This window comes from Cygnus atratus, chromosome 31, assembly GCF_013377495.2.
Source record: "Cygnus atratus isolate AKBS03 ecotype Queensland, Australia chromosome 31, CAtr_DNAZoo_HiC_assembly, whole genome shotgun sequence".
Classification (NCBI taxonomy): Eukaryota; Metazoa; Chordata; class Aves; order Anseriformes; family Anatidae; genus Cygnus; species Cygnus atratus.
The window spans coordinates 492,337-504,769 of record NC_066392.1 but is presented as its reverse complement, the minus strand read 5'-3'; the positions used below and the strand labels follow the sequence as shown (position 1 = coordinate 504,769).

The 12,433-nt window shown below is 53.6% G+C and overlaps 2 pseudogenes; both read left to right on the top strand.

The window, feature by feature from the left end:
- The first annotated feature begins 5,467 nt into the window (after nt 1-5,467).
- Nucleotides 5,468-6,396, top strand: LOC118261274 (olfactory receptor 14J1-like; annotated as a pseudogene).
- Nucleotides 6,397-11,468: 5,072 nt separating this feature from the next.
- LOC126913614 (olfactory receptor 14C36-like) lies at nt 11,469-12,198 on the top strand (annotated as a pseudogene).
- Nucleotides 12,199-12,433: the final 235 nt, after the last annotated feature.

Sequence of the window (12,433 nt, the reverse complement as noted above, 5' to 3'; positions counted from 1 at the left end):
GAGCAGCCAGGTGACAATGTGCTCACCGAGATGAGGGCTGAAATCTTTTCCCATATCTCCTAGCTAACACTGGGATAGGGACCAGTTGGTTTCTGATGCTTATATGATCTCTTCTTCTTTGTCCTCCTGCTTCCATGGTGGCCCGACTTTGGAGAAACCTGCCTTATCTTCTTCTCCCTCCTTTCTTGTCTGCGTAGGAGTTTCTTTCCTTTCTAAAGAAAAACTGACTTCCACACCCATTGTTTTCACTTTCGAAAAGAGGCAACTGATAGTGGCACAGGCTGGTTCTCTGGCCCAGCCATAGAGCCCCTTGCAGGGGCTGGAGTGGCTGCAGGGCCCATCACAGGAGTTGTTCTGGCTGCATGCCTTTCAGAGGAGTTGGAGTGGCTGCAGGGCCTATCGCAGGTTTGGGAGTGGCTCTAGGGCCTGTCACAGGGGTCGGTTTAACTTTGGGTGCACCTCAGGAGCCCGAGTGCCTGCAATGCTTGTTGCAATGTTTGGAGTGGCTTTGGACAGGCTATATGCCTGTCCTGGAGGAGAAGGGGGAGGTGCAGGAGAAAGGGAGAGGGAAGAAGTGGGGAAAAGCATCCCCCACTGTCCATCCCAGTTCCAGCCACCATCACCACCCGCCCTGCATACATTTCCTCCCCGAGGAGAAAAGGCAAAGAGTATAAAAGAGTGTAATTCTAAATAATTTTTAAGAAATGAAGAGGTGATTCATGAGGCATTGAGGGGACAATAATTTTATCCTATCAGAAGTCAGTGTTATCCAATACAGCAAAAGATTAACTTAAACCTGCCCCCAGAATTGATGAACAGCATGACATGGAAGACAGACAGTTAGCAATGTGCTATACAACACAATTCCGAAAACAAGCACAACAGACCCCAGATCAAAAAGATCGACATTGTGATCAGCAACCGTTAAACTGATCTAATGCTTAGAACAACTTACTTTTAAAACGCTCTGGTCAGATCTGTCATCTCAACCTTTGTGCTCCACGCTAGGCACCAAGAAGACGTGCTGTGGTTTGACCCGGCAGGCGGCTCAACACTACAAAGCTATTCATCCAATGCAATGGAGGAGAGAACTGGGAGGAAAAAAAATAAAAAGAAAAAAAAAGTTTATGGTTTGATATAAAAGCAGATTAATAGGACACAAAGGAAATAATAATAACAATAACAAAAACAGCAACATAAAAATAGAATATATTATTAGTATGATTAGTATTATTATAGACACAAATAGCCTAAGGAAATGATATTTTTTGAGCATATCAAAAGACAGAAAGGACAGGTGGTGGTGATTAATTGGAAAGTGTTGGACCGGAGCATGACAGACATGGTATGGAGTAAGCAGTGAATATTGTCCTAGTTTTGACTGCAAAAGAGTAAATTTTTCTTCCTAGTAGCTGGTATGGTGCTGTGTTTCATATTTACAGAATTACAGAAGAGTTTGGGTGTGAAAGGACCTTAAAGATCACAGAATTCCAACTCCCCTGCCCTGGGCAGGGACACCTTCCACTAGACCAGGTTGCTCAAAGCCCCATCCAACCTGGCCTTGAACACCTCCAGGGATGGGGCATCCACAACTTCTCTGGACAGCCTGTTCCTCACCACCCTCTGAGTAAAGAACTTCTTTCTAATGTCTAATCTGAATCTACCCTCTTTCAGTTTAAACCATTACCCCTAGTCCTATCATTACTCTCTTTGATGAAGAGTCCCTCCCCAGCTTTCCTGTAGGCCCCTTTAGGTACTGGAAGGCCACTGTAAGGTCTCCCCAGAGCCTTCTCTTCTCCAGGCTGAACAACCCCAACTCCCTCAGCCTGTCTTCAGAGGAGAGGTGCTCCAGCCCCTTGATCATCCTCATGGCCCTCCTCTGGACTCATTCTAATAGATCTGTGTCCTTACACAGGGGGCCCCAGAGCTGAACTTGGGGTTTGGCCTCACCAGGTCTGAGTTACAGAGGGACAATCATATCCCTCATCCTGTTGACTGTATTTCTGGTACAAGCCAGGATTCTGTTGGCCTTCTTGGCTACCTGAGCATGCTGCTGGCTCATCCTCGGCCAACTATCTACCACTATCCCCAGGGCCCTTATCACCAGGCGGCTGTCCAGCTTCTCTTCTCCCTGTATGGGTGGGGTTGTTGTTCCCCAAGAGCAGGACCCAGCACTTGGCCTTGTTGAACTTCATGCAGTTGGCCTCAGCCCATGGGTGCAGCCTATCCAGATCCCTCTGCAGAGCCCTCCTACCCTCGAGCAGGTCAACACACTTTCTGAACTTGGTGTCACCTGCAAAATTACTGAGGGTGACTGGCCTCCAGTTGCCTTTGGCTCCATTCACCACAGCGCTTTGGACTTGGAGACTCAGCCACTTTTTAACCCAATGAAGTGTACGTCCATCCAGGCCTTGAGTTTCTCCGGGAGAATGCTGTGGGAAGTGGTTTCAAAAACCTTATTGAAGCCTAGGTAGCTAACATCCACAGCCTTTCCCTTGTCCACTGAGCACATCACCTTGTCACAGGTTGAGATCTGACTTGTCAAGCAGGGCCTGCTTTGGTAATCTCATGCTGACTGGGCCTGATCACCTGGTTGTCCTGGAAGTGTTGCGTGATGGTACTCAAGATAATCTGCTCCATGAGTTTCCCTGGCACAGAGGTCACACTGACAGGCCTGTAGTTCCCCGGATGATCACAATCAGGGTGAGCCATCTGCCTGCAGATATTAACAGCTGATAGAATGGGGCAACTGTCCAGGGGAACCTTGAGAAACTGCAGGATTAGGCCTAAAGGAACATCTTGACATTTACGAAGAGACGAGCGCAGTCCTGCAGCAGAGGAAGAGGAACCCCACCCATCAGGGCAGACTGGGACCCTGCTGAGTGAGCAGTGCCCAGGAGGAGGAGGGCCTGGGCACCACGAGGGATGCCATACGAGCAGTGGTGCTGCTCACCAGGAACCAGGCCAGCTTCCTACAGAGCTGCCTTACGAGGAGCATGGCCACCAAGAAGATCTGAGTTATCAGACTCAGCTCAGATCCGGTGTGATACAACATGGAGAGGGGTCTGCAGCCAGCAGGGAGAGGTTCAGGTATGGGAGTCCCAAGGACAGCCTGGTGTGGAGAGGATAGAGGCCTCTGACAAGGCTGAGAGTCCCAATGGGACCCAGGTCTTTGTGTCCATGGCTCTGGCTGTTGTCTCTGCCACTGAGGCCTAGGAGGAGACAGCTTATTGGTAAAGCACCAGGGCCTCATTGCCTCCTCGCCCCCACCCATGAACCAGGCAGGGCTCGGACCATTCTCCTGCACTTGCCCATGCACATCCCCATCTCCTCCTGCCCCAGGAAGAGCCCTGAGCACTGTGTGAAGGGAAAGGATCTCCCTTCCATGGTGCCAGGGGACAAGGCCTGGCCCTTGTGCTTGGTGAAACACATCCAGTTTTCCTACACATCAGGGTCACCTTCAGACTGCCTTTGTCTCCTTGTCCTCAGTGCCTCCAATGCCCTGCTCTAAGGAGCTCCAAGGGAGGCTGTGTCAGTGCTGGCCCTCAGGGGGACACTGCAGGAAACTTGCCTCTGACTTGGACTTCTGGAGAGATGTCTTCAATTGTCTCTCAGTGCCTGAGGTTCGTGGGCTCCTCCCCAAAGCCCCCCGAGGGGGGATTGCAATGCCTTGGTCTGGGCGTCTGGTGCTGAGCTGGGCCGGGCTCCTGGGACAGAGAGAGCTCCTGGCAAGAGGGCCGTGGTGCAGAGAGACAGCTCTGCCCAGGAGCAGCTCCTCTGCACAGCGCAGCAGGGCTGGGGGCTCTGACCGCACGCACCCAGGCAGAAAGGGATTCCAGGCAGCCTGGAGGTTGTGGGCAGACGAGAGCTCAGTGCAGGAGAAACCTTCACAGCCCTGCCCTCGGGAAGTCTCTGGCTGCAGGACAGTGCAGGGGAGGTTCCTGGAAGGGGCTCCTGGGTCCGGGACATCTCTGCCTGGCCAGGAGCTGCCAGGACGTCTCTCATGGCTTGTGCAGTGTGGAGGAGAAGGTGCTGCAGGGCAGCCTTGGGCAGAGGAAGGGGAGGGCAGTGGCTGCCTGCAAAGACAAGGCACTTTCTGCAGTCTCTGCCTGCCTTTTCCTGCTCTGATTCTGGGGCAGGCTCTGTGTTAACAGAGTTGTAGGGATTGCACAGGTGATGGAGCTTCCTACTGCATTGACCCGAGACATAAAGAGGTTAGTGAGGAACCTGAGAATATCCCTTCCCTTCTCCCTGCTTACAGACTGCACCAGGGCTTTTCTGAGCTGTTCTTTAGGACCTGCAGACAGGGAGATGTCCCCAGAGCTGTCCCCATCCCCGGGAGGTGTCTGCAGGGCAGAGCTGGGCACACAGCGGGTGGGATGGGGTCTGTGAGCATGGACGGGAGGAGACGTGGGGACAGAGAAAAAGCTGCTGGCAGGGACAGCTGCAGGCAGCAGGGACACGGGCAGGCGGTGAGAGGGAGCTGCTCCCTCCCTGCCATCCCCTGCAGGGCAGGCGCCTTCCTTGCAGCAGCCCCTGGTCTCCTCTTCCCCTCACAGCTTCTGTCATGGCATGTATAATCTGGGGGAGGTGAGAATATGGGGTGTCTGAACCCTACATCTCAGTGGAAGTAGACACATTTGCTGCAGGCCCCCTCCACCTTCCTCCACGGAAGCAGGCACAGAATCACAGAATCATAGAATATCCCGAGTTGGAAGGGACCCACAAGGATCAGCGAGTCCAGCTCCTGGCTCCACAGAGGTCTTACCCCCACATTCCTGCCATACGACAAGGAGCACATTCCAAAGGCTTCTTGCACTCCAGAGCTCTTTTCCCTCTGCTGGCTGTGCCGGGCAGATGGCACAGGGGTGTGAGGACAGGCTCTACCTCACCGACACCGCAGCCTCGGCACCGCGTTGGGTCCGCCCTGCCTGCCCATGCCTGCTTCTCTCCCTTGCCCAGCGTGGCAGCTGCTGGTGCCTGATTCTGACGGGGAGTGCTGTGCACGGAGGGTGAGGCAGGAGGAGATGCTCCCTGCTCTCTCTGCCAGACACCGGTGGTCTGTGAGCTGATTTCCTCTCTCAGGGTGGGGAATAGAGAAGACACACACGGAGTCACACGGCCAAACACCCCTCACTCAACAGAGGGATCCCCTTCCCTGGAACCCTCCTCCAAGCACATGGCTCTGTTGGCACCTCTGTGTACCACTGCTCTGGAGCAGAGGTGGCCCATTGGGAGCTGCTGGGCAGAGGCATCTGCAGTGTACAGGACACTCAGCCAGCACAGAGCAGGGCTCCAGACAGGGAAATAGACAGAGGTCCTCTTGGAAAAAGGGAATGTAAGGCTTTAATTGGGAATTAATTGAATTTTGCTCACAGACTTTTCTCATAACACTCTACCTTTCCTTTTTTTTTTTTTTTTTTTTTTTTTTTTGTCATTTCGCAGTGTCCATGACCAAAGACAGGAAATGGCCAACAGCAGCTCTGTGAGCGAGTTCCTCCTGCTGGCATTCGCAGACACGCGGGAGCTGCAGCTCCTGCACTTCGGGCTCTTCCTGGGCATCTACCTGGCTGCCCTCCTGGGCAACGGCCTCATCCTCACCGCCGTAGCCTGCCACCACCGCCTCCACACCCCCATGGACTTCTTCCTCCTCAACCTCGCCCTCCTCGACCTGGGCTGCATCTCCACCACTCTGCCCAAAGCCATGGCCAATGCCCTCTGGGACACCAGGGCCATCTCCTATCAAGGGTGTGCTGCACAGGTCTTCTTTTCTGTCTTCTTGGCTGGAGCAGAGTATTCCTTTCTCACCATCATGGCCTATGACCGCTACGTTGCCATCTGCAAGCCCCTGCACTACGGGAGCCTCGTGGGCAGCAGAGCTTGTGCCAGATGGCAGCAGCTGCCTGGGGCAGTGGCTTTCTCAATGCTGTCCTGCACACGGCCACTACATTTTCTCTGCCCCTCTGCCAAGGCAATGCTGTGGACCAGTTCTTCTGTGAGATCCCCCAGATCCTCAAGCTCTCCTGCTCAGATGCCTACCTCAGGGAAGTTGGGGCACTTGGGTTTAGTGTTTCTTTAGCCTTTGGTTGTTTTGTCTTCATTGTGGTGTCCTATGTGCAGATCTTCAGGGCAGTGCTGAGGATGCCCTCTGAGCAGGGCCAGCACAAAGCCTTTTCCACGTGCCTCCCTCACCTGGCCATCGTCTCCCTCTTTATCAGCACTGCCATATTTGCCTACCTGAAGCCCCCCTCCATCTCCTCCCCATCCTTGGACCTGGTGGTGTCATTTTTGTACTCGGTGGTGCCTCCAGCAGTGAACCCCCTCATCTACAGCATGAGGAACCAGGAGCTGAAAGCCACACTGAAGAAACTGATTCTAGTTGTAGTATTTACTTAGTAAGGAACTGTCTATCTCTCTTTTCTAGCTTAACTCAAGTTAATCTCAGGCAAGTTGTGACCCTTATGTACAGCATTTGTCCTGGTTTCAGTTAGGACAGAGTTAATTTTCCTCCTAGTACCTGGTAGGGTGCTATGTTTTGGATTAGGATGAGAAGAGTGCTGATAACATGCTGATGTTTTAATTGTTGTAGAGCAGTGCTTACACCAAGCCAAGGACTTTTCAGCTTCTCGCTCTGTCCTGCTAGCGAGCAGGCTAGGGATGCAGCAGGAACTGGGAGGGGACAGACCCAGGACAGCTGACCCAAACTGGCCACAGGGGTATTCCATACCATCTGGCGTCATGCTGAACAATTAATATGGGGGGGCTGTCTGGGGTGGGGGGGCCGGCTGCTCAGGGATAGGCTGGACATCGTTCAGCGGGTGGTGAGCAATTGCATTGTGCATCATTGTTTCGTACACATTTACTGTTAGTATTAGTATTAGTATCCTTTCTTTGGTGTCCTAATAAACCCTTTCTATTTATCTCAACCCACAAGTTTTCATTTCTTTCTAATTCTCTCCCCCCATCCTAGAGAGAGAGGGGAAGGATGAGCGAAACTCTACAATGATTTCGTAGAGGTAAGAGGCTTCAGGTAATGTTGATGCTGCTTTAATACTGAATTAAAACATTGATGTAAGGCCTTTACCCAATTTTAAAGAGTAACCTAAATCCCTAAACCTAAATGCTGCTCCAACACCCTGACAGGAATCCACTAGTCTAATGCCTGAAGCCATGAAACAAAACTCAGCCCATAGCCCATTCCCTTGCCTTTACTCTTGTGCTCACCCTAATCCCTACCTTCAACACCAGCATTAAAATCCTCTATTAAACCTAGACTTCTCGGCAGACGTAGAAAAAAAAGCTATTCCACAAAGCTTGCCCATAACCTAACCACAGACCTGACACCCTAAGCTGAACAACACATTTGCTAAATTTCTAACCCAGAAAAGTGAGCCCTAGCCCCAAAGAGACTAGAGAGCTCAGCTCTGCCTCAGGATGTCCTGCCCCAGCAGGAGGAATGTGACTGGGGCAGGGACTGTGAGGTCACTTCTGTCTCTGCAGCTGATAGGGCAGCAGCAGGAACGTGTCACGGAAAGGGACTGTGAGGTCTCTTCTGTCTGTAGGTGGCACGTCACCCTTGGCTTCTCCCTGGGATCGGCACTTTGGGGCTGACATCTGCCAGTGGCCCTGCGAGGCCAGCAGAAGGCCCCGGCTTGGCATGCTGACTGTGGGATCCCCTCTGCCTCCATCCCCAGGAGGACCCAGACAGAAAGAAGGCCCACATGGGGGTTGTCCTGTCCCTTCTGCTTGAGTCCAGGCACTGGACAGCACGAGGCACAAGGCTTGGCTGTGTCTAGCCAAGAAGCTGCAAGGCCAGCAGCAGGCCCAGGGCTTGGGAGATGCTGGTGAGGTGACTTCTGTCTGCTTGGCTGACAGGCCGCAAGGAGCCTGATGGGTTGGGATGCCTACTTCAGGAGTGGTTTCCACCCTGATGGAGCTTTCTTTGGTAGTAGGAAAGAGCAGCAGAGAAAAAAGTGCCACAAAGGTGCACCTTGGAAGGTTGGCACTGGCCATGAGGAGGAAGAAATGTCCAGGGGAACAACTGGTCTTGCTGCTAGAGCCTGAGGCAAAGAAGACATTAAGTGCCTCAGCCTTTACCTCATCTCTTCTCACCAGGTTTCCCCCCACATCCAGTAAAAGGTGATGATTCTCCTTAATCCTCCTTTATTAAAGTAATTATGTAAACAGGTTTTATTGTCTTTGACAGTAATAGAAGGATTGACCTCTAGGAAGGGTTTGGCTCTTCTAATTTTGACCTGCACAGCCCCATAAAATTTAGGACACAGCTCCAGTCAAAATGAAACCATGCATGAGAAGGAAGCACAGAAGAGGTGGAACCTGGCAGCCTTCCATCCCCTACCCTTCTGTGACTCTGTGCTGCGATTCCATTCAGCTGGTTACTCCTGTATTATCCAAACTTCCCTGCAGCTCCTGATGCTGCTGTCTTGTCAGAGATAGCGCAATCACAGGAAGGTTGAACTGTCTGCCTGCAGATGTTAACAGCTGACGGAAAGAAACATCTGTCCAAGAGAACCTAGAGAATCTGCAGGCTTTTGCCTACAGAAACCTCTTGACCTTTACAAGGAGAAGAGCGCAGTCCTGCAGCAGAGGAAGAGGAACCCCACCCATCAGGGCAGACTGGGACCCTGCTGAGGGAGCAGTGCCCAGGAGGAGGAGGGCCTGGGCACCACGAGGGATGCCATACGAGCAGTGGTGCTGCTCACCAGGAACCAGGCCAGCTTCCTACAGAGCTGCCTTACGAGGAGCATGGCCACCAGGAAGATCTGAGCTATCAGACTCAGCTCAGATCTGGTGTGACACCACACAGCTTAGGGTCTAGAGCCAGCAGGAAAAGATGTGCAGGTCTGGAAGTCCCTAGGACAGCCTGGTGTGGAGAGCAGCAAGGGCTGTGGCAAGGCTGAGAGTCCCAACAGGACCCAGGTCTTTGTGTCCATGGCTCTGGCTGTTGTCTCTGCCACTGAGGCCTAGGAGGAGACAGCTTATCGGTAAAGCACCAGGGCCTCATTGCCTCCTCGCCCCCACCCATGAACCAGGCAGGGCTCGGACCATTCTCCTGCACTTGCCCATGCACATCCCCATCTCCTACTGCCCCAGGAAGAGCCCTGAGCACTGTGTGAAGGGAAAGGATCTCCCTTCCATGGTGCCAGGGGACAAGGCCTGGCCCTTGTGCTCGGTGAAAGACATCCAGTTTTCCTACACATCAGGGTCACCTTCACACTGCCTTTGTCTCCTTGTCCTCAGTGCCTCCAATGCTCTGCTCTAACGAGCTCCAAGGGAGGCTGTGTCAGTGCTGGCCCTCAGGGGGACACTGCAGGAAACTTGCCTCTGACTTGGACTTCTGGAGAGATTTCCTCAATTGTCTCTCAGTGCCTGAGGTTCGTGGGCTCCTCCCCAAAGCCCCCCGAGGGGGGATTGCAATGCCTTGGGCTGGGCGTCTGGTGCTGAGCTGGGCCGGGCTCCTGGGACAGAGAGAGCTCCTGGCAAGAGGGCCGTGGTGCAGAGAGACAGCTCTGCCCAGGAGCAGCTCCTCTGCACAGCGCAGCAGGGCTGGGGGCTCTGACCGCACGCACCCAGGCAGAAAGGGATTCCAGGCAGCCTGGAGGGTGCGGGCAGACGAGAGCTCAGTGCAGGAGAAACCTTCACAGCCCTGCACACGGTAAGTCTCTGGCTGCAGGACAGTGCAGGGGACGTTCCTGGAAGGGGCTCCTGGGTCCGGGACATCTCTGCCTGGCCAGGAGCTGCCAGGATGTCTCTCGTGGCTTGTGAAGTGTGGAGGAGAAGGTGCTGCAGGGCAGCCTTGGGCAGAGGAAGGGGAGGGCAGGGGCTGCCTGCAAAGAGAAGGCACTTTCTGCAGTCTCTGCCTGCCATTTCCTGCTCTGATTCTGGGGCAGGCTCTGTGTTAACAGAGTTGTAGGGATTGCACAGGTGATGGAGCTTCCTACTGCATTGACCCGAGACATAAAGAGGTTAGCGAGGAACCTGAGAATATCCCTTCCCTTCTCCCTGCTTACAGACTGCACCAGGGCTTTTCTGAGCTGGTCTTTAGGACCTGCAGACAGGGAGATGTCCCCAGAGCTGTCCCCATCCCCGCGAGGTGTCTGCAGGGCAGAGCTGGGCACACAGCGGGTGGGATGGGGTCTGTGAGCATGGACGGGAGGAGACGTGGGGACAGAGAAAGAGCTGCTGGCAGGGACAGCTGCAGGCAGCAGGGACATGGGCAGGCGGTGAGAGGGAGCTGCTCCCTCCCTGCCATCCCCTGCAGTGCAGGCGCCTTCCTTGCAGCAGCCCCCGGTCTCCTCTTCCCCTCACAGCTTCTGTCATGGCATGTATAATCTGGGGAGGCTGAGAATATGGGGTGTCCTGAACCCTACATCTCAGTGGAAGTAGACACATTTGCTGCAGGCCCCCTCCACCTTCCTCCACGGAAGCAGGCACAGAATCACAGAATCATAGAATATCCCGAGTTGGAAGGGACCCACAAGGATCAGCGAGTCCAGCTCCTGGCTCCACAGAGGTCTTACCCCCACATTCCTACCATACGACAAGGAGCACATTCCAAAGGCTTCTTGCACTCCAGAGCTCTTTTCCCTCTGCTGGCTGTGCCGGGCAGATGGCACAGGGGTGTGAGGACAGGCTCTACCTCACCGACACCGCAGCCTCGGCACCGCGTTGGGTCCGCCCTGCCTGCCCATGCCTGCTTCTCTCCCTTGCCCAGCGTGGCAGCTGCTGGTGCCTGATTCTGACGGGGAGTGCTGTGCACGGAGGGTGAGGCAGGAGGAGATGCTCCCTGCTCTCTCTGCCAGACACCGGTGGTCTGTGAGCTGATTTCCTCTCTCAGGGTGGGGAATAGAGAAGACACACACGGAGTCACACGGCCAAACACCCCTCACTCAACAGAGGGATCCCCTTCCCTGGAACCCTCCTCCAAGCACATGGCTCTGATGGCACCTCTGTGTACCACTGCTCTGGAGCAGAGGTGGCCCATTGGGAGCTGCTGGGCAGAGGCATCTGCAGTGTACAGGACACTCAGCCAGCACAGAGCAGGGCTCCAGAAAGGGAAATAGACACGAGGTCCTCTTGGAAAAAGGGAATGTAAGGCTTTACTTGGGAATTTATTGAATTTTGCTCACAGACTTTTCTCATAACACTCTACCTTTCCTTTTTTTTTTTTTTTTTTGTCATTTGGCAGTGTCCATGACCAAAGACAGTAAATGCCCAACAGCAGCTCTGTGAGCGAGTTCCTCCTGCTGGCATTCGCAGACACGCGGGAGCTGCAGCTCCTGCACTTCGGGCTCTTCCTGGGCATCTACCTGGCTGCCCTCCTGGGCAACGGCCTCATCCTCACCGCCGTAGCCTGCCACCACCGCCTCCACACCCCCATGTACTTCTTCCTCCTCAACCTCGCCCTCCTCGACCTGGGCTGCATCTCCACCACTCTGCCCAAAGCCATGGCCAATGCCCTCTGGGACACCAGGGCCATCTCCTATCAAGGCTGTGCTGCTCAGGTCTTTTTCTTTGTCTTCTTGATTACAGGAGAATACTCTGTTCTTACTGTCATGTCCTACGACCGCTACGTTGCCATCTGCAAACCCCTGCACTACGGGAGCCTCGTGGGCAGCAGAGCTTGTGCCCAGATGGCAGCAGCTGCCTGGGGCAGTGGCTTTCTCAATGCTGTGCTGCACACGGCCACTACATTTTCCCTGCCCCTCTGCCAAGGCAATGCTGTGGACCAGTTCTTCTGTGAGATCCCCCAGATCCTCAAGCTCTCCTGCTCAGATGCCTACCTCAGGGAGGTTTGGGCACTTGTGTTTAGTGTTTCTTTAGCTTTTGGCTGTTTTGTTTTCATTGTTTTCTCCTATGTGCAGATATTCAAGGCCGTGCTGAGGATGCCCTCTGAGCAGGGAAGGCACAAAGCCTTTTCCACGTGCCTCCCTCACCTGGCTGTGGTCTCCCTGTTTGTCAGCACCATCATGTTTGCCCACCTGAAGCCCCCCTCCATCTCCTCCCCATCCCTGGACCTGGTGGTGGCAGTTCTGTACGCAGTGATGGCCTCCAGCAGTGAACCCCCTCATCTACAGCATGAGGAACCAGGAGCTCAAGCATGCCCTGTGGAAATTGATGACTAGATGTGTTTCGGAAGCAATAAATTTCCATTCTACCTCTGCAGATGACTATTAATATCAAAGACTACAAGAACACTTGATATTATATAGTATAATTAGTTTTTGTGTGTTTTTGTGCATTTCTGAGTGTTTTTATTACAGGACTTTCTTTGGTTTAATGCGGCTGACGTTGCCCATTAAAATGATATGATTCATCTCATTTCTTCTACAGTATGTACCTGTCGAGTGTAGCTCAGAGACTCTGTACACGAGGAGCCCGTCTCTCTGTGAACATTAAACAAAGTGAAGGA